General features: G+C 47.6%; 1 protein-coding gene across 1 annotated transcript in view; it reads right to left on the reverse strand.

Annotated features, from left to right (window-relative positions):
* The window catches only part of LOC311030317 (uncharacterized protein), a 242,164-nt gene that overhangs the window by 13,907 nt on the left and 208,425 nt on the right, over positions 1 to 19,832 (reverse strand). The gene's annotated exons all lie outside the window — the stretch shown is intronic.

The following is a 19,832-nucleotide window of genomic DNA, read 5'->3' on the forward strand; positions in this document are numbered from 1 at the left end:
CCACTTGTCAAACAAAACGCTCTTTTCACGCGCAAACTCGACGTAAGTCTGGTTGACAGTTTTTTCAGTATTTCAAAATTTTTGCCGATAGGCTTCGGGCACGAGCTCGTAAGCCTGCAACACAGTCTTTTTCAATAGGTCATAATCAAGACTCTGGTCAATCGTTAAACTTGAGCAAACTTCCTGGGCTTTCCCCACAAGCTTGCACTGCAACAACAGGGACCAGAGCTCCCTGGGCCAACTTAGTGCAGCAGCTATTAGCTCAAAAGCGCTGAAATAAGAGTCAACCTCTGACTCACGAAACGGGGGGACTAACGCTATGTGTTTACTGATATCAAAAGCAGGAGCAGCAGAGTGTGTGTGGTTAGTGGATCGTGGTGTTAAGACTGGAGATGCGCCTCGCTCTAGCTCCAGAGCTCTCACACGGAGATGCATAGCCTGAACCTCAAGCTCTTTGTTCCTCGTTTCAACCTCTTTTATTCTGAGGGCTAGGCGGAGATCCTCTGTGGACCTACCGCCAACAGGAAAACCAGAGGCAGGCTCACGCTCCACCTCAGCAGCGAGTACGTCAGCAACCCCCGTCACTGTTGCCCCAGCCACCGGAGCAGCTTCTTTCACTTCCTCTTCCTCCTCAGGAGCAGCTAACACAGGTAGCACCCCGCTCTCCACCAGCCTTTCACACACCACGCGTTTCAAATCTGCTTTCCGCGCCCCATAAGACACAGTTACATCATAGCAGTTAGCCACAGCTAACAAATCTGCTTTTTTGCACTTATCAATTTTCTCCCAGGAAGGATTCTTCACAAAATCATCAATTGGAAACTCCATGATTTCCCCCGCACACAAACGAAAACTGCCAACCAGGACAGACGCCGCTACTCACCGAACTTACCACTACAGAACAACGTGAAAAGAAAATCCCGGACGAGCCCCCAATTCATGTTACGACCCATCCAGGGGTGACTGGGACGCAACATGAATAAGCCCCCATTCTCCCCAAAAACCCCAAGCAGCCACCAGGATGCAAACTCCAAGACATTGAATGAAAAATGTATTGTGCCAACAGAACTGTGCTTTAACGATAACTCGGGATGGACTCAGGCCAACATAACAAACAAAAAAGGAATCTACCTCCGGAAACCAGCTGACCTGTCGGGAAACAAAACAGAACTCAAAGACAAAAGCTAACCTCCCTGACTGGCCAAACACAGGAGAAAACGAATTAACAGAAATGGCAGTCCACCCCTACAACACAGAAAATACAAAGATGCTCTTGTGTGGCTGATTGGATTTAAGACTTCTTCTCCCTCTGCCTCTATCTCTCTCCCCGCTCCGACGCCTCTTATAATCTCCGCCTGATCCGGCAACCAATCAGCGCTCAGAGGAGGAGGAGTCCAGTCAGCAGGCGCTGCATTGAGAGAGGGAACACAAGAGCACACACACACACACACACACACACACACACACCTGTACATCTCATGACAATACAACAGCAGTCGTAACAACATCCCAAGCTAATGTTATACATTGACCACTTGTAGCTAGCATTTAAGCATTCTGCTGTTTGAGAATTAGACAGACGCACCTGGTGCTTTAAAGACAGTAAACAGCTGGCGTGCATGAACACTACTAGACATGAATGTTCCGATCTGCTTTGATGCACGGAATGTATTGTGTGGTTTTCCTAACCCCCATTTGGTAAGTAGATTATCACGGTGGAATAGTTAGCATATCCTCCTCTTCCTTTCTCTTCTTTCTTTTCTGGCTTCCCGAGGCATAATTCCGCTTCATGATGACTGCCGAGGTTTCGTATTTTGCCGGCAGCAGAGGTCACGAACCTGGACGGCTGGCTGCTGTCAGCGGCTACTGAGAGGGGCCCCCTTGAGGGGGATCCCGATAACAGTGTCATTGCACTTTACTGCATTGACTATTAAAGGGGCGCTCACACACTTTGTTGTTGCATTTTATTCATAACCAGTCGTTGTCTTGGGGCCCCAGGCCAGCTCGGGGCCCCAAGCAATTGCTTGGTTTGCTTGCCATTTCGCGACGGGCCTGGTCCTTGTAGCTTGTAGTCTATGATATTACGGTGGGAAAGAGGCATCATTTGTGTTTGAAAACGTTTCACTTCAGATTTATTGATCCCGAATCTGTGAATATATTTCCAACTTTACAGAACTCATTATTTCACCTTATGGCAGGTTATTGCATAGTGTCACTGGTCCGCACGGGCCGGACACTTTGCTCTTGCGGGCCGGATTTGGCTCGCGGGCCGCTAATTGGGGATGGCTGCTTTATACTATTAGTTTATTATGACTATTATTATTATTAATATAAGTGGGTGACTATTCCTCAGCCTTCCTTGGCGTTTTGGTTTTGACATACGCGCACGCACTGTCAAACTCGCGCAGCTAAGGGGGGTCGGCGCGGGGGACGCCTTACCATGGCGACGGGGGAAAACAGAACGTTGATGAACCAAACCAGCCGCGAGGATTTCCCCTTATAAAAAGCGCTGCTGCCCTCCTGTTTAGGCCTATCATTAGAGCCGTTAAGTCCATTCAATGTGTGGGAAACACTGAATAGGTATCATGACTAATACTATTACTAACACTAGTACCATTAGTAAAAAAAAAGAAAGAAAAAAAAAGGCTCGGCCCAAAATCGCCGTCGGCCCTTCGGGCAAATGCCCGATATGCCCGATGGCCAGTCCAGCCCCGTGTCCTGACATTGGTCGGGAGGTCATTCCACCACTGAGGCGCCAGAACAGAGAAGAGTCTGGACTTTGCTGAGCGACATTTGTTTGATTTCAGCGATGGTGGTACCAGCCGGCCAGCTGAAGTAGAGGAGCATGTGCTCGCTTCAGGGCGTGAGGTTTGACCAGTGTTTAAAGGTAGATGGGTGCCGTTCCATTGATGGCCCTGAAGGCCAGTGCCATCGTCTGCCATCGTCGACTTCCTGCCAGAATTGACACGATCGTTGCGGCTCGTGCACGAAATAAACGCCAAAACGATCGCTGCACGGCGCGAGACGGCTGCATTGGATTGCGGTGCTTCGCATCTGATATGAACTACGCTATCGGTTAACAAGGGCGCCGAAAGGAAGCGGGCTCCGTTCCGCGGCTATTTGCGGTGCTTAGGCGGCCGGTGTGAACATTTCTCTTGGAGCGTTCTGGTGGCCCGCACGGTTTTAAAAGTATGTCCGGGCCACCGGGCCATTTATATTGTCGACCCCTGCACCGCCAGACGATGGATCCTGTGCTGTTTTTCTTCGGAATTAATTCATCCTCCTCCATGTGTTACCATTAGCACCTGCTGCCGCTACCTCTCTCCTGGGTACGACAGACTGACGTTTGTTACTAGGTGTGCTTATTTTGTCTCTCTGTGAGAGGGAGAGACAAGAAAGAGTGTGAGAAGCCTGGCCGCTGCTAAAAGCAAATGCTTCACGATATAGTCATTTTCTACATCGCACAGACTACAAGCCGCAATATATCGAGTATATTCGATATACTACCTCACCTCCAACCTAAGTCCATCTACCTCACCTCCAACCTCAGGTCCATCTACCTCGCCTCCAACCTCAGCTCCATCTACCTCACCTCACCTCCAACCTCACCTCACCTCCAATGACTCCACCCGTCCCTCTGTGTGGAGTTAGGGTTTTTCTCCTGGTGCTCAGCTTTCCCTTAAATAAAAAAATGCACATTTGCTATAAGGGTTTTTCTCCTGGTGCTCAGGTTTCCCTTAAATAAAAAAAATTGCACATTTGCTATAAGGGTTTTTTTCCTGGTGCTCAGGTTTCCCTTAAATCAAAAGAAAAGTCTTCCAGGTGCTGATTTCGCAGCTCATCGCCATGAATCAGGCCCAACAGGAGCGGCATGAGGAGCTAATGGCGGGACTGCTGGCTAAGGACCAAGGACGCCAGGCACGCTTCCTGGTAAAGCAGATGGAGACAGACGACGTTGAGGCGTTCCTCCTCACCTTTGAACAGACCGCCCAGAGAGAAGGATGGCCTCGGGAGTCTTGGACGGACATGGTGGCGCCATTCCTGGTCGGGGCGGCTCAGAGTGCCTACCAGGACATGTGCACCAGCGGCACCATCCCGTACTGTGAGCTGAAGGATGAAATACTAAAGAGGCTCGGCCACACCCTCCTCTCACAGGCGAGCAGTTACACAAATGGACCTTCGACCTCTCAGAGTCCTGTGGAAGAAACTCTTCAGGTCCAATTCTGTGGCTGGTTCAAATGAGGTTTAATCACTGACAGTGGAGAAAGAGCAATGTCGCAGTTGCCACACAGTCCATTCTACATGATGTGAGGCAAGAGACAACTTATACAGAACCAAAGGGGCAGGTCTAAACAGTGGATTTACATAGATTCAATACGCATCTCTCCCAAGTGGAAGAGACGTCCTGAGACAACATAAAGGTGTGACCTCCCTCGGAACAGCTGGGTTCTTTCTACATAGTGTCACAACAGGGGCCATTCATGAAGGCCTTGATCAAGTATGTGAGATGAAGGTGTTTCAGAGACGGTCCAGGAAGGGGGACAGATCAAAGGGTCTTTTCATCAAGACGGCAAGGGTTAACACAATGGAAAAACAGCTCAGCAGGACATTTGATGTTTAGAGAGAAAGGAACATTATATGGGATACAAATAAGAAATGTAAGGTAACACATTTTCTTCTACAGTCCCCATGCGCTCAGATGCATGAACTCACTCGACTCGCCAACAAATGGTTGGTGTCGGAACCGCAGACCCTAGGGCCAGTCGAGCGGGTGGTAATGGACAGATACATTCGGGCATTGCCATTTGAGGCCAAAAAGTTTACCTGCCAGAGCAGCCCCCAGAATGCGGAGCAGCTGGTGACACTGGTGGAGGGTTAACAGGCCGCCCAAGGGGTATTGAGACCCCCACGACTACTAAAAGTGGAAGCACCGGTCCGCCAGAGGACCGTGGCCCCCGAACCTGTACGACCCCCTCCTTTCTTCCCAGGGGGCCGGACAATGGGGATGGCCAAACCACAGAGGTGCTACACCAATAAAAATAAAAAAAATAATGGATATGTGCCAGCTGTCAAACAAATACGCACCTCCGTGTATCACCCCCAGACTGACGGGCTGGTGGAGCGATTCAATCAGACATCAAAACGAATGTTAAAAAATGTGATGGAAGTAGATGGGAGGAACTGGGACCAGCTCCTCCCGTTTCTCATGTTCTCAATCCGTGAAGTCCCCCAAGTGTCCACCGGCTATTCCCCGTTCGAGCTGCTGTACGGGCGGAGACCACGCAGACTGCTGGACCTGGCCAAGGATGCCTGGGAACATCAGCCCTCCCCCCACCGCACCATGGTGGAGCATGTGGAGGAGCTCAGGGACCGAATGGCCCTCCTATGGCCCACGGTGAGGGAGCACATGATCGAGGCCCAGATGGCCCAAGCCAGGGTCTACAACCGGGGGACCCAGCCCCGAGTATTTGCACCGGGGGATAAGGTACTAGTACTCGTCCCCACTACAGAATGTAAATTGCTTGCCAAATGGCACGGGCCGTACGAGATAATGGAATGGAACCCGTAGGAATCGTGACGTTTTGTCCTCCACCGGGGGCCACACCTCCCTCGTCTCCCACCCTATCATCACCACCCCGGGGAAGAAGGCAAAACTAAGCCATTAAGGACGAGGTACAGGCCATGCTGAAGGCCGGAATAATTAAGGAGTCTAGACGCGCATGGTGTAGTCCCATAGTATTGGTCCCCAAACCAGACGTAAGTATCTGCTTCTGTAATGACTTTCGGCAAATGAATGCCATCTCGCAGTTCGACGCCTATCTTATGCCCTGGGTAGACCGGGATGGGTGCCGTCCTGTCGCAGCTGAGAGAAGGTGAGGAACACCCAATACTGTTTATAAGTCGAAAACTACTGCAGAGAGAGAAGAAGTACTCGACTGTAGAAAAGGAGTGTCTGGCCATCAAATGGGCGTTGGAAAGCTTGAAATATTATGTATTAGGACGGGAATTCACCCTGGTCACTGATCATGCACCACTGGTTTGGATGGCTCAGAACAAAGAGTACAACGCCCAGGTCACCCGCTGGTTCCTCTCCCTCCAGCCCTACTCATTCTCTGTCCGCCACAGGTCCAGTGCAGCGCACAGAAACGCGGGCTCCCTATCGCGGTGGGACATCTTGGGGTGCTGGACCGCCCCTCCCATGCGATCGGAGCTAAGGAGGGGGGTGTGTGATGCCTGCCGTGTGAAGGAGGGCGTCCAGGAATGTGGAGTGGTGATAGAGGGAGTTTATATTGCGCCCCGCTATGTCTCTGCTGCCGCCTCACTCTCCCTCTCTCCTCACAAAATCTGTGGCATGGCCATATATGGAGTCCCGCCTGCCAGGGTGATTCCAGCAGGAGAGTGCAATCAGTGGAGCGCAGCTGAAACCGATTGGTGTAAATGGAGGCAGCATAAGAGGAGGGCTCAGATGAACAACGGGTTGGGAGTAGCTTCGGTGAAACAACCCGTGTATGAAATGTATGATCCGTGTTTGTAGGAGAACCCCGTGGAAAGCCCGTCTGAGAGCCCACTCGTGTACCGAACTTAGCCTGCCCTGAAAAATAAATATCATTAATACAATTCACATTCCAGGAGAGACAAATGAGCCCATACAGTTCAGCTGGTACCGGTGTGGAAAAGACTGAAAAAGAGAATTATAAACAAGTCCCACCACAGCTCGGCATTCTGTGACAAAGGCCTTGGATGCAAGGTCAGCTCCACCTTACCGATCGGGACCTGTTTCTTTGTCGTGTGGACCACGAAGGAGGCAGTGGTCATCCCCATCCCCAAAGACCCTGCATGGGGACAATACCTCATTGTTCTGGAGGGGTTTTACCAGCAGCACATCCTCCCAGGGTTGGTCAGTAGAGTGGAATGAATGTGTATATAGTATGTAAATAGTTGTTTTTTTATATTCAATCAGTTCTGTTGCTGTCGCGTTTCCTGTCAGTACCTGTAATCAGGGAAGCCAATGATCCAGTTAAAAACTATAGGTCTCATAAACTAAAATCTTATTCATTACATTACATTATACCAGCTAAATGTAGGTGTGGTCAGTAAGTGATTCAAAGCAGATCGGAACATTCATGTCTAGTAGTGTTCATGCACGCCAGCTGTTTACTGTCTTTAAAGCACCAGGTGCGTCTGTCTAATTCTCAAACAGCAGAATGCTTAAATGCTAGCTACAAGTGGTCAATGTATAACATTAGCTTGGGATGTTGTTACGACTGCTGTTGTATTGTCATGAGATGTACAGGTGTGTGTGTGTGTGTGCTCTTGTGTTCCCTCTCTCAATGCAGCGCCTGCTGACTGGACTCCTCCTCCTCTGAGCGCTGATTGGTTGCCGGATCAGGCGGAGATTATAAGAGGCGTCGGAGCGGGGAGAGAGATAGAGGCAGAGGGAGACGAAGTCTTAAATCCAATCAGCCACACCAGAGCATCTTTGTATTTTCTGTGTTGTAGGGGTGGACTGCCATTTCTGTTAATTCGTTTTCTCCTGTGTTTGGCCAGTCAGGGAGGTTAGCTTTTGTCTTTGAGTTCTGTTTTGTTTCCCGACAGGTCAGCTGGTTTCCGGAGGTAGATTCCTTTTTTGTTTGTTATGTTGGCCTGAGTCCATCCCGAGTTATCGTTAAAGCACAGTTCTGTTGGCACAATAAATTTTTCATTCAATGTCTTGGAGTTTGCATCCTGGTGGCTGCTTGGGGTTTTTGGGGAGAATGGGGGCTTATTCATGTTGCGTCCCAGTCACCCCTGGATGGGTCGTAACATGAATTGGGGGCTCGTCCGGGATTTTCTTTTCACGTTGTTCTGTAGTGTTAAGTTCGGTGAGTAGCGGCGTCTGTCCTGGTTGGAAGTTTTCGTTTGTGTGCGGGGGAAATCATGGAGTTTCCAATTGATGATTTTGTGAAGAATCCTTCCTGGGAGAAAATTGATAAGTGCAAAAAAGCAGATTTGTTAGCTGTGGCTAACTGCTATGATGTAACTGTGTCTTATGGGGCGCGGAAAGCAGATTTGAAACGCGTGGTGTGTGAAAGGCTGGTGGAGAGCGGGGTGCTACCTGTGTTAGCTGCTCCTGAGGAGGAAGAGGAAGTGAAAGAAGCTGCTCCGGTGGCTGGGGCAACAGTGACGGGGGTTGCTGGCGTACTCGCCGCTGAGGTGGAGCGTGAGCCTGCCTCTGGTTTTCCTGTTGGCGGTAGGTCCACAGAGGATCTCCGCCTAGCCCTCAGAATAAAAGAGGTTGAAACGAGGAACAAAGAGCTTGAGGTTCAGGCTATGCATCTCCGTGTGAGAGCTCTGGAGCTAGAGCGAGGCGCATCTCCAGTCTTAACACCACGATCCACTAACCACACACACTCTGCTGCTCCTGCTTTTGATATCAGTAAACACATAGCGTTAGTCCCCCCGTTTCGTGAGTCAGAGGTTGATACTTATTTCAGCGCTTTTGAGCTAATAGCTGCTGCACTAAGTTGGCCCAGGGAGCTCTGGTCCCTGTTGTTGCAGTGCAAGCTTGTGGGGAAAGCCCAGGAAGTTTGCTCAAGTTTAACGATTGACCAGAGTCTTGATTATGACCTATTGAAAAAGACTGTGTTGCAGGCTTACGAGCTCGTGCCCGAAGCCTATCGGCAAAAATTTTGAAATACTGAAAAAACTGTCAACCAGACTTACGTCGAGTTTGCGCGTGAAAAGAGCGTTTTGTTTGACAAGTGGTGTCAAGCATGTAGTGTGGGGAATCTGGCTGATATGAGAGAGTTAATTCTGTCGGAGGAATTTAAAAAGTGCCTCCCGGAGCGAATCGTAGTTTATTTAAACGAGCAAAAGGTGGTTTCACTAACAAATGCCGTTAGTCTTAGCTGATGAGTTCATTTTGACTCATAAAAGTGTGTTCACTACGCCAAATCGCAGCTTTTATTCTCCGCCAGAGAGACGGGTAAGGTCGCCAAAGTCAGCGCGTAAAAGCGCACCGTCACTAGCAGCTGACGCGAGTGTTTCTATTGCCATGAGCCAGGTCATTTAATTGCGGGGTGTCCTGTGCTTAAACGCAAAGGATATGTTAAACCGAAAAGGTCCCGCCGGTGTGGGTTTCATTAAAACCGCGTCCCCACCTGAAAAAGCTTCTGACATGGCACCGGAGTCTGAAATGAATGGCGAGGTGGATCCCTGCTTCAGGCCGTTCATTTCCAAGGGCTTCGTTTCGTTATCTGGCGAGGATAAAGTGCCCGTAACAATCCTCAGAGATACAGCTGCCCATCACTCGTTTATGCTAGATAGTGTTTTACCTCTCTCGTCAAAAACTTTGTGTAACTCTGATTTGTTGGTGTGGGGTATCAAAATGAGTGTAGTAAAAGCACCACTACACATGGTGCATTTGTGTTCGCCCCTAGTGACAGGGCGCGTTAAAGTAGCCGTGCGTTCGTGTTTCCCCATCAGCGGGGTGTCGTTCATTCTCGGGAATGATTTAGCCAGTGGGAATGTGTTCCCTCCACCCGAAGTTGTTAATGTGCCCGTTTCTGTTCTGCCCGACTCGGTCCCTTCTGCCTCCTCTGTCTCAAAAGTGTTTCCTGCATGCGCCATTACGCGCGCACAGGCTCGTAAAATGGGTGAAGTTAGTGATCTGTCTGAGTCATTCATGGCTACTTTAGATGAGTGTGTGTCTCCTTGTTCAGTTTCACCCAGTGTTAACAATGTGAAGATATCTCAGAGTGTGAGTGCTTCTGAACCATGTGCTGATTCTGAGCTTAGCTTGAATGTCACTAAAGAGATGTTGGTGACGGCTCAGAAAAATGATCCGTCTCTGGCCTACTGTCTATCATCCGCTCTTACGAGTGATGAGCTTCACCCTGTTGTGTTTTTCTTTGAAGATGGTGTGTTAATGAGGCGCTGGAGCCCCGATTCATCTGTGGTAAATGCGCTGAGTCAAGTGGTTGTGCCAGGAGAATTTCGGCCTCAAATTCTTAGCCTGGCGCACGATTCTAGCTATGCTGGACACTTGGGAGTTAGGAAAACTTATAGCCGGGTGCTGCGTAATTTCTTTTGGCCAGGGTTAAAAGCCGACGTTGCCAGATACTGCCGGTCCTGTCATACGTGCCAGGTGGTGGGGAAGCCTAACCAGCCTGTGCCGCCAGCTCCTCTACATCCGATCCCAGTGCTTGGGGAGCCATTTGAACGTGTGTTGTTAGATTGTGTGGGCCCATTGCCAAAAACGAAATCGGGTCAACAGTATCTGCTAACTGTCATGTGTGCTGCTAGTCGCTACCCTGAGGCCATCCCATTACGCACTCTGAAAGCTAAACCTATCATCAAAGCTCTCACTAAATTCTTTTCCACATTCGGGTTCCCAAAAATAGTTCAGACTGACCAAGGCTCAAACTTTATGTCGAAGGTTTTTCAGCAGGTTATGACCGAGCTAAACATTAAACATATCAGATCAAGTCCTTACCATCCAGAGAGCCAAGGCGCACTTGAGAGGTTCCATCAGACATTAAAGTCTATGTTGAGGAAGGCTTGCTTAGAGTCCAACAGAGAGTGGGATGAAACTCTTCCTCTCCTGCTGTTCGCTGTGCGAGAAACTCCTCAAGAATCCTTGGGTTTCAGTCCTTGTGACTTGGTATTCGGTCATACTGTGCGAGGTCTTCTTCGGCTCCTTAAGGAAAAGTGGCTGTCGGAAAAACCCACTCCCGAGCATAATGTTCTTGATTATGTCAGTTCTTTTCGGGAGCGTCTTCACCAAGCCTGTCAGCTGGCTCGTGAAAATCTGGCCCAAGTCCAATGTAAAATGAAGCAACGGTACGATAAAAAGTCAGTGTTCCGTGTTTTCCAGCCGGGTGAAAAAGTGTTGGTGCTGCTTCCGTTACCTGGATCCAGCCTGCACGCTCGGTTTTCTGGCCCCTATGAGGTGGAGCGGAACATCAGTGACACCGATTATGTTGTACAAACTCCCAATCGGAAAAGAAAGTCTCGTGTTTGTCATGTTAACATGTTAAAAAACTACATTTCCAGGGAGAGTTTTCCGCGTCCATCACCTGCGGCACCGATGATCCCTGTGCGTCCTGCTGCTGCTGCCGCCGTGGCTGCTCCTCCACCGCTGTCCAATGTAAAATGAAGCAACGGTCATGTTAACATGTTAAAAAACTACATTTCCAGGGAGAGTTTTCCGCGTCCATCACCTGCGGCACCGATGATCCCTGTGCGTCCTGCTGCTGCTGCCGCCGTGGCTGCTCCTCCACCGCTGTCCAATGTAAAATGAAGCAACGGTACGATAAAAAGTCAGTGTTCCGTGTTTTCCAGCCAGGTGAAAAAGTGTTGGTGCTGCTTCCGTTACCTGGATCCAGCCTGCACGCTCGGTTTTCTGGCCCCTATGAGGTGGAGCGGAAAATCAGTGACACCGATTATGTTGTACAAACTCCCGATCGGAAAAGAAAGTCTCGTGTTTGTCATGTTAACATGTTAAAAAACTACATTTCCAGGGAGAGTTTTCCGCGTCCATCACCTGCGGCACCGATGATCCCTGTGCGTCCTGCTGCTGCTGCCGCCGTGGCTGCTCCTCCACCGCTGTACCGACTGGCTCATGACGGGTTAGTGGAAAAAAGTTGTTCGATGCCAGTCGCTCGTCTGCCAAACTCTGAGGTTTTAAATGACCTGGAGTCCTTTTTGTCTCACTTGTCCGCTGCCGCTCGGGCAGATGTCCGTCAGTTAATTGAGGGTAACTTGTCACTTTTTTCTGATCATCCCCGTCAAACACCTGTGTTAAGTCACAACATCGATGTGGAGGGACACCGGCCCATTAAGCAGCACGCATACAGGATAAATCCCACGAAACGGTCTCTGATGCAGCAGGAGGTGAGTTACCTAGTGGAGCATGGTTTAGCCGTTCCCAGCACTAGTCCCTGGAGCTCTCCCTGTGTATTAGTCCCAAAATCCGACAAAACGTCCCGTTTCTGTACCGATTACCGGAAGGTTAACTCATCACTAAACCCGACTCTTTTCCATTACCCAGGATGGAGGATTGCATCGATAGAGTGGGATCGGCCAGGTTTGTCACAAAGTTGGACCTGTTAAAAGGTTACTGGCAGGTCCCTCTCACACCGCGCGCATCCGAGATTTCCGCTTTTGTTACGCCCGACAGTTTCCTCCAGTATTCAGTAATGCCATTCGGGTTGAGAAATGCTCCGGCCACGTTTCAACGTCTCATGCACCTTGTGTTGGCTGGAGTGGAGAACTGCGAGGCGTATTTAGATGATGTAGTTGCCTACTCCTCTACCTGGTCCGAGCACATGATAACCCTGTCTGTTATCTTTCGCCGTCTCCGCGACGCCTCCCTCACTCTCAATCTCGCGAAATGCGAGTTCGGTAAAGGGACCGTTACCTATCTCGGTAAGCAGGTGGGACAGGGTCAGGTTCGTCCTGTGGAGGCAAAGATACAGGCGGTTATTGATTTTCCAGTGCCACACTCAAAGAAAGCTTTGCGCCGCTTCCTTGGCCTGTGTGGTTATTACCGAGCGTTTTGTAAAAACTTTTCTGATGTGGTAGCTCCCCTCACAGCTCTTGTTAGCCCTCTGAAACCGTTCGTTTGGTCCGATGCATGTCAGGTTGCCTTCGAGTCCGCTAAAGCCTTACTGTGTTGTGCACCTGTCCTTGCAGCGCCCGTCTTCGCGCGGCCCTTTAAGTTGGAGGTGGACGCCAGCGCGTGCGGCGCTGGAGCCGTTCTCCTACAGGAGGACGAGCACGCTGTTGAGCATCCGGTTTGTTACTTTTCTAAAAAGTTCAACAAACATCAACTAAATTATAGCACCATTGAAAAAGAGGCGCTCGCTATGCTATTAGCTTTGCAGCAATTCGAGGTTTACATCGGTTACAGTGTTCACCCGGTTACAGTGTGCACTGACCATAACCCACTCACCTTTCTCGCTCAGATGAGAAATTCCAACCAGCGTATCATGCGCTGGGCCCTTCTTATGCAGGATTTCAATCTTAAGATATGCTACAAGAAGGGCTCAGAGAACGTGATAGCTGATGCCCTCTCCAGAACCTCTGAACTTAACGAGAATTGGTCATCACGGGGGGATGCCTAATTCTTGGGAAGGGGGGTGTTAGGACTGCTGTCGTATTGTCATGAGATGTACAGGTGTGTGTGTGTGTGTGTGTGTGTGCTCTTGTGTTCCCTCTCTCAATGCAGCGCCTGCTGACTGGACTCCTCCTCCTCTGAGCGCTGATTGGTTGCCGGATCAGGCGGAGATTATAAGAGACCGAGATGGCGTCGGAGCGGGGAGAGAGATAGAGGCAGAGGGAGACGAAGTCTGCACGCTCCCCATAAATCCAATCAGCCACACCAGAGCATCTTTGTATTTTCTGTGTTGTAGGGGTGGAGTGCCATTTCTGTTAATTCGTTTTCTCCTGTGTTTGGCCAGTCAGGGAGGTTAGCTTTTGTCTTTGAGTTCTGTTTTGTTTCCCGACGGGTCAGCTGGTTTCCGGAGGTAGATTCCTTTTTTGTTTGTTATGTTGGCCTGAGTCCATCCCGAGTTATCGTTAAAGCACAGTTCTGTTGGCACAATACATTTTTCATTCAACGTCTTTGAGTTTGCATCCTGGTGGCTGCTTGGGGTTTTTGGGGAGAATGGGGGCTTATTCATGTTGCGTCCCAGTCACCCCTGGATGGGTCGTAACAGATGTTTTTAAGAATTTGTAGTTGTGAAAGTAGCTGCATCCCTTCTAAATATCAATATATGGAAATCCTAACATATCTTTTCTTCCTCCCTCAAGGTGCTTTGCTTAAATTTCTCACCCCTCAACCCTCCACTGATGAAGGTAGAGTGAATTTCTCTCACTAAGCTGAGCTGTTAATAGTGACCTCTTCCAATATGCTAACAGTAGTGTTGTAGTACTCGAGATCGGTCTTGGTCTCGAGACCGGTCTCGAGACCATTTTTTTAGGTTCTTGGTCTCGTCTTGGTATCGACGGCATTTTTACTCGGTCTTGTCTCGGTCTCGGACCGAGCGGCGTCGGGTTTTTTGAACGAGACCGGTCGAGACCATTGCTGATAGGCTTTTTGTCCATGCTTTACTGATAAGAGTTTTTTTCCTGTCCTGACGCATAATTAATACGTGTCAGATTCCGCTCACGCAGAGAAATTACCAGGATAATTATTTTTTAATAGCTAAATATTCGTTGCGAAAATTTACAAAACCAAAAGAACGAGTCCTCCAGCAATAAGGGGATTCCGTGGCCATCTCATTTCTTGAGAAAAAAATAATTTTCAATAATGAGACGATCACTACATCGTCCTCACTGCTATTTTTATTTTCAACGATCCCGATCGGGTCCAGGTGGACTTCAGGACCAGGTTGCAGCACTACCGGCACCCCACATCTCCGCGATCCACCAGACCTGAACAGGCTGCAGTCCGTCCCCGATCCCAAACTCCTCGGCGATCGCTCGCCACAATCTGTCCCTCATCTCCGCATCTTTATAGTGTTCAGACTGTCATAAGGCGCTTTGGTTTGAGTGACGGTTTTTGACGGACGAATACCCCGCCGCCGCCTCTCGTCGGCCGGCCAGCCACCGCAGCCTGTCGCCGGCCACTGCAGCTTACCGCCGGCCGGCCGGCCGCCACGGCCACCGCCGCCTGTCGCCGGCTAATGCAGCTTATCGCCGGCCGGCCGGCCGCCACGGCCACCGCCAACTGTCGCCGCCAACCGCCGCCTATCACCGGCCGCCGCGGCCACCACCGCCGCCGGCCAGCGCCAACTGTCGCCGGCCCCTGCAGCCTGTCGCCGGCCGCCGCCGCTCGCCCAAAGTCATATATAAATAATTAATATATATCGTGTTTTTTTTAAAGTAAATAAAGGAAAACATCACACTTTGGCCGTTTGTGTCGTCTTGATCTGCTCTGCAATACATATATTAAATATTAACATTTATTATTGTACGATTATTCATATTTCCTCCGCTTTTTCCTGCTCTCTCTCCTCTCGTCCCTTCGCGATTTGTCTTTCAGCGCAATGCATGATGGTAAAATTTGCTCGGCTAGTGACCATCGGCTGTACACTACTTTTCACGATGCATTGTGGGAAACTTTGAGTGCACTATATAGGGAATAGTAATGCTCACTACACATTCGGACACCCCTACAAAATGGCGAACTCCCTATATAGTGCACTATATAGGGAGTAGGGAGTGATTTCGGACACAGCCTATGACTTGAGATTTATTTCATTCATTGTGCTGCTATGAAAACAACAGCACAAAGATTGTTTTTGTTGTTGCATTTATTTAAGAGCAAACTTAAATTAAATTTATTTTTAAAAAACTCCCATTTTGTTGTTTTTCCTTTGATCTATATGGTCTTGGTCTTGTCTCGGTCTCGACCTCTAAAAGTCTTGGTCTTGTCTCGGTCTCAACCTCTAAAAGTCTTGGTCTTTTCTCGGTCTCGGCACTCTCTGGTCTCGGTAATGTCTTGGTCTCGGTTGATGCGGTCTTGACTACAACACTAGCTAACAGTGAAATGGTCAAACGTTTTTTGCACATGTTAAAATGTTCAATTCTTATCTCAATTATATAAAGTGTGTGAACTTAAATTGTATGGCTATGCTGTGGTTCCTGTAGGCTTTGCGTGCGGGGGGGCCTCCATGTCCATTTTGCTTGGGGCCCCCAAATTCCTTGAAACGGCCCTGCTTGTGAGCACTCCACGCACGCACACACACGCTTGGACACACACGCACAGTACGGTATGATAACTCTCCCGGCCCGGGGAGAGGGACATGCATCGGCTCAGCCCACAGTGATCAGAGCCGAGCTGTATCGTGTAGTGGAGAGGGGCCAACACACGCTATGCGCAATTGCGCACACACGCGCGATCGTCCTCTAAAATGCGGCTGCGTCTCTCCAGGTCACTGTGTGAGAGAAAGAAAGCTCTGACTTGCTTGGGCAGACGTTGTTTGGTGTCACCCGCTGATTTGCATAATTTAAATGAATTTAAAACCGTATTGAATCTTCCAATCCGGCCCCGGTTCAGCACCATCAATTTTTTTTTTACCTTCAAAAAAGTACGCACAGTGCGTACAGGATTCCGGCTGGCGGCGCCACTGGGTGTTGTTATATATTCACATTGAAATTCTGGCATTGATTTGAGCCCCACCGCCGTATGAGTTAGCCCCACCGTAGTTGAACCAGAAAAAATACTCTGGCGCCACCACTGACTATCCTCAATGTCAGGAAATCCTTGTCAGTATTATATTAGAACATGTTACTCTTAACGGTACTTACGCATTTAATCGCGCTGCAATTCTTGCCCAAGCAGCCTCACGATTTTTATTTATCACTACAGTATTCCCTTTTTTGGTTATGATGGGTTTGTACTCCTTGTACACCTCCAATAATAATTAATGCTCTGGTCTTTTCTGCCATTTTCTCGATGAGTCGACATTCATGGTTCTGGGCTGGCTTTATATCCCGCGAACACGCGTAACACACGACAACCCTAACCTGGCTTGAATTAGCCTTAACAAGGCGTGGCTTAAATGCGTTAATGGAATGGGTTTAGCCGCAAGTGGAAGTTGACGTTAGTTCTAACCAGGCTAAACCAGGTAAGCGCCTCCTTAATTAGCGAGTTTGGTGGAATACCCCTCTGGACACAAGTCCTGTGATTGTTTGACCCGCCCACTGCTCCTCCTGCACCTTGCACTACGTCGGTTGCTCAGCTCGTAAAGCCACGGGGTGGATGCGTCATATAAAAGCAATAAATGAGCACCGGTGCCAGAGGCTGGGGATCAGTGTTGTTTGATGTGTTGGAAGTGAGAATGGGCTGACACGTGTTGGGCTGGTAACCTGCACAGCAAAATCGTTAGTATTAATTCAACTCTTATGGTGTCAAAATTAACACTTTCCTGGTGTTTATATAATCGCCACCGATTGGGAGTCAAAGTCACACTTTGGAAAGTGTTGTTATTTTAACTCTTTAATTCAGAGTGAAATATGAGACACTCACAATGATGGTCTATAACACATGAAAGTGCATATTTAACACTAAATTGTGTTATTGCCTTTCACTCGGGGTGTTCATTTCTAACCTTCAGTGTTTTATATCTGAAATGCTATTTGTTTTCCAACTATATTAATCTATGCACTGCACTCAACATGAATGTTTTCACCAAATCTGAAAATGCTTCTCCTCACCTGTAAGAAAAACAACGGCATCACTACAGGCCAAATCTACTGTGTTTGCATTTAGAGAAATTTGTTGGCCCACATGACTTAGCAAGTATAATAAATCATTAATACAAACTATTATTTCATCCTTTATTATTACACATTGCAGCACATGCACAACCACATTACTTCAGAAGACAAAAGGCATCAAAAACATGTTACCAATGAGAGAGAGAGGACTTAACTTACATGTAATGTAATGTAACTCTCACTCTAAAGGGACAGTTAAGAAAATGACAGATATGCACAACTACCGGTATATGCATTATGCACACACAAAAAAAGAACAAGTCGACCAGGACAACCAGTGCGTGACCATCAGAGGACTAGAATATGTACACAACCTGCACATTTAAAAACAAAATAAAGGCACAATATATTGGCTCTCATCTCTACCATAAGCACTTTGTAAGTCAAAGGTACATTACACAACTGTCTGCTTTGATAACATCTTTCTCATCACTTTCAAATACTTGCTAAGCATGAAAATGTTCACTGAAATGATCAACCACAAGCTTTTTCACAAGGAAGTAGATGACACTGTCAACTAAAAGAATATTTTGCATTCTGCAAAACACTGGCATTCCATGTTCAATCTCACTGCATATGACTAGTCCTGTCCTGTACTCACTGATCCTAACCCAGTTAGTAGAGAAGATGTCTTTCGGTACAGCAGCATGAAGGGCTCGAGCAAACCTGTCACTATCCTCATCCAAATGAAATGGTTTCAACTCAATACTGTTTAAAGGTGATGTCTCCCAATGATATGCTATGGACATTTGATGCTTTTCGGCAAGTGATTTGGTGATGTTCTTGAAGTTCTTAAGAGTGTTTTTGAAAACTTTGTATTTTGCTTCAAATCGCATGCTCCACAAATGTATTAGGGGCCCTATTTTTCTTATACAAGCTGGGTAGTATATCATAAAGTGATGTTTTGGGATCAGGTTTCTATGAGAATACAGCCGTCTTGATGTTCCATTATTAGATGCTTTCAAAGCACAGTCATGCCTAGTGTAACAGAAGGAGAAAATGTGATGTTTATAATCTGCAGTAAAAGCAGCAGCAAAAGCCAGTTTTGGTTTCCTTCTGGCATAACGTCACCAAAAAACAAAGGAATGAATGAGTCTGAATAGAATTGAGGCCTATATTATTGCCAATACTGTCAATATAAAGATTAATAAAGTGAATCCTTGTAGGACGGTTTTTACGCTCCAAGTACCCATCAAAAGCATAAATTCTCGAGAACAGATCAGGTTTTGACAAAACATTTTCTGAGAGATACTCCAACAGTAAGTTTCTCTCATACTGAGCCACCCCTTCAAGAATGTCGTGCATTATGTCCAAAGATAAGTTGTGGCTAATATGAAAGAACTGTAGGCTGTTAAGAGTTAAATTCCTCTTTAAATCAAACACTGATAACTTCTGTGGGACTGATTTCAACTCATTGCAGTGTATTTCAAAAAGCTCTTTTCAACGCAAGATTATCTTGGGGTCATCCTCATTGTAAACATTCTGGGCATCATGTTTTTCAATCAAACATAAACAGTAATAACATCCATTAAAAGACTCTGTAAACCCAAGAATTGCATGCATTCCCAAGTTGTCCCCAGTTATCTGACATACAGTGCCATGGACTTTCTCAGTGGAGAAGGGCAAGTCAAGGCCATGACTTTCCAGTGTTTTGATGTCATTAATCAGAGGCTGTGGAATAGGATCAAAGCCATATTTTTTCACATCTTCAGTATGAAACGGTGCAACCAAATGGATGTTCATCACAGCCGAGTTAAACTTTGGTGGCTCGAGATTTTTGCCTAAAAGCCTGTTTTCTCGCTACTGTCACGCTCTAACTCTTGCTCCTGGGCTGGGTCCCCGTCCTGCATGTCTTTGGCCTGTGGGAGGAAGCTGGAGAACCCGGAGAGAACCCACACTAACATAGGGAGAACATGCAAACTCCACACAGAAGAAACCCGAACCAGGAATCGAACCCGGGAAGTGACAGTGCTCCCCACTACACCACCGTGCAGCCCTATTCACCTGTCCAGGTATGCAAACGTTTGTTTCTTTAGGACGTTTTTAACTGCATTTTTAGTCATTGTATATTTCATTATAATAGACTTTACTCACTGTCTTACTTACTATTGCCTCAAAAATAATTTTAGAATTAATAATAAATATAAATATTTTTATTTATATATTTTTTCTGGATCGATCCCTGGCTACTGTGTTTTCTATTTGTCTTATTAGTCTGAAACGCTGCTCAGTAGTGTTTTTATTCTCTGTGTGAGAATACAAGATTTGGTGAATGTTTGAAAACTGGGTTTTTTTGTGTTTAGAGAAAAGGGTGGAAGGTTTCAACAAAAGGGTCTTAGCAGTGTTGAAAACTGTCCCAAACTGCCAGAGACTGGAGACCCCCAATATCCCTGGAGGAGACTAAACATTATGAAATAGGCGTATCCAAACACAGGCATAACAACAACACAAAACAACAGAACAGCCTGAAAAAACATGATTTTACATAAACAGTTTACTATTATTACTGTAATTTTCATTACTTTGCCTGAGATGTTCTGCTTTTATCTGATAGTAAACTGTTT

Source organism: Eutrigla gurnardus (assembly GCF_963514095.1).
Source record: "Eutrigla gurnardus genome assembly, chromosome: 19".
Classification (NCBI taxonomy): Eukaryota; Metazoa; Chordata; class Actinopteri; order Perciformes; family Triglidae; genus Eutrigla; species Eutrigla gurnardus.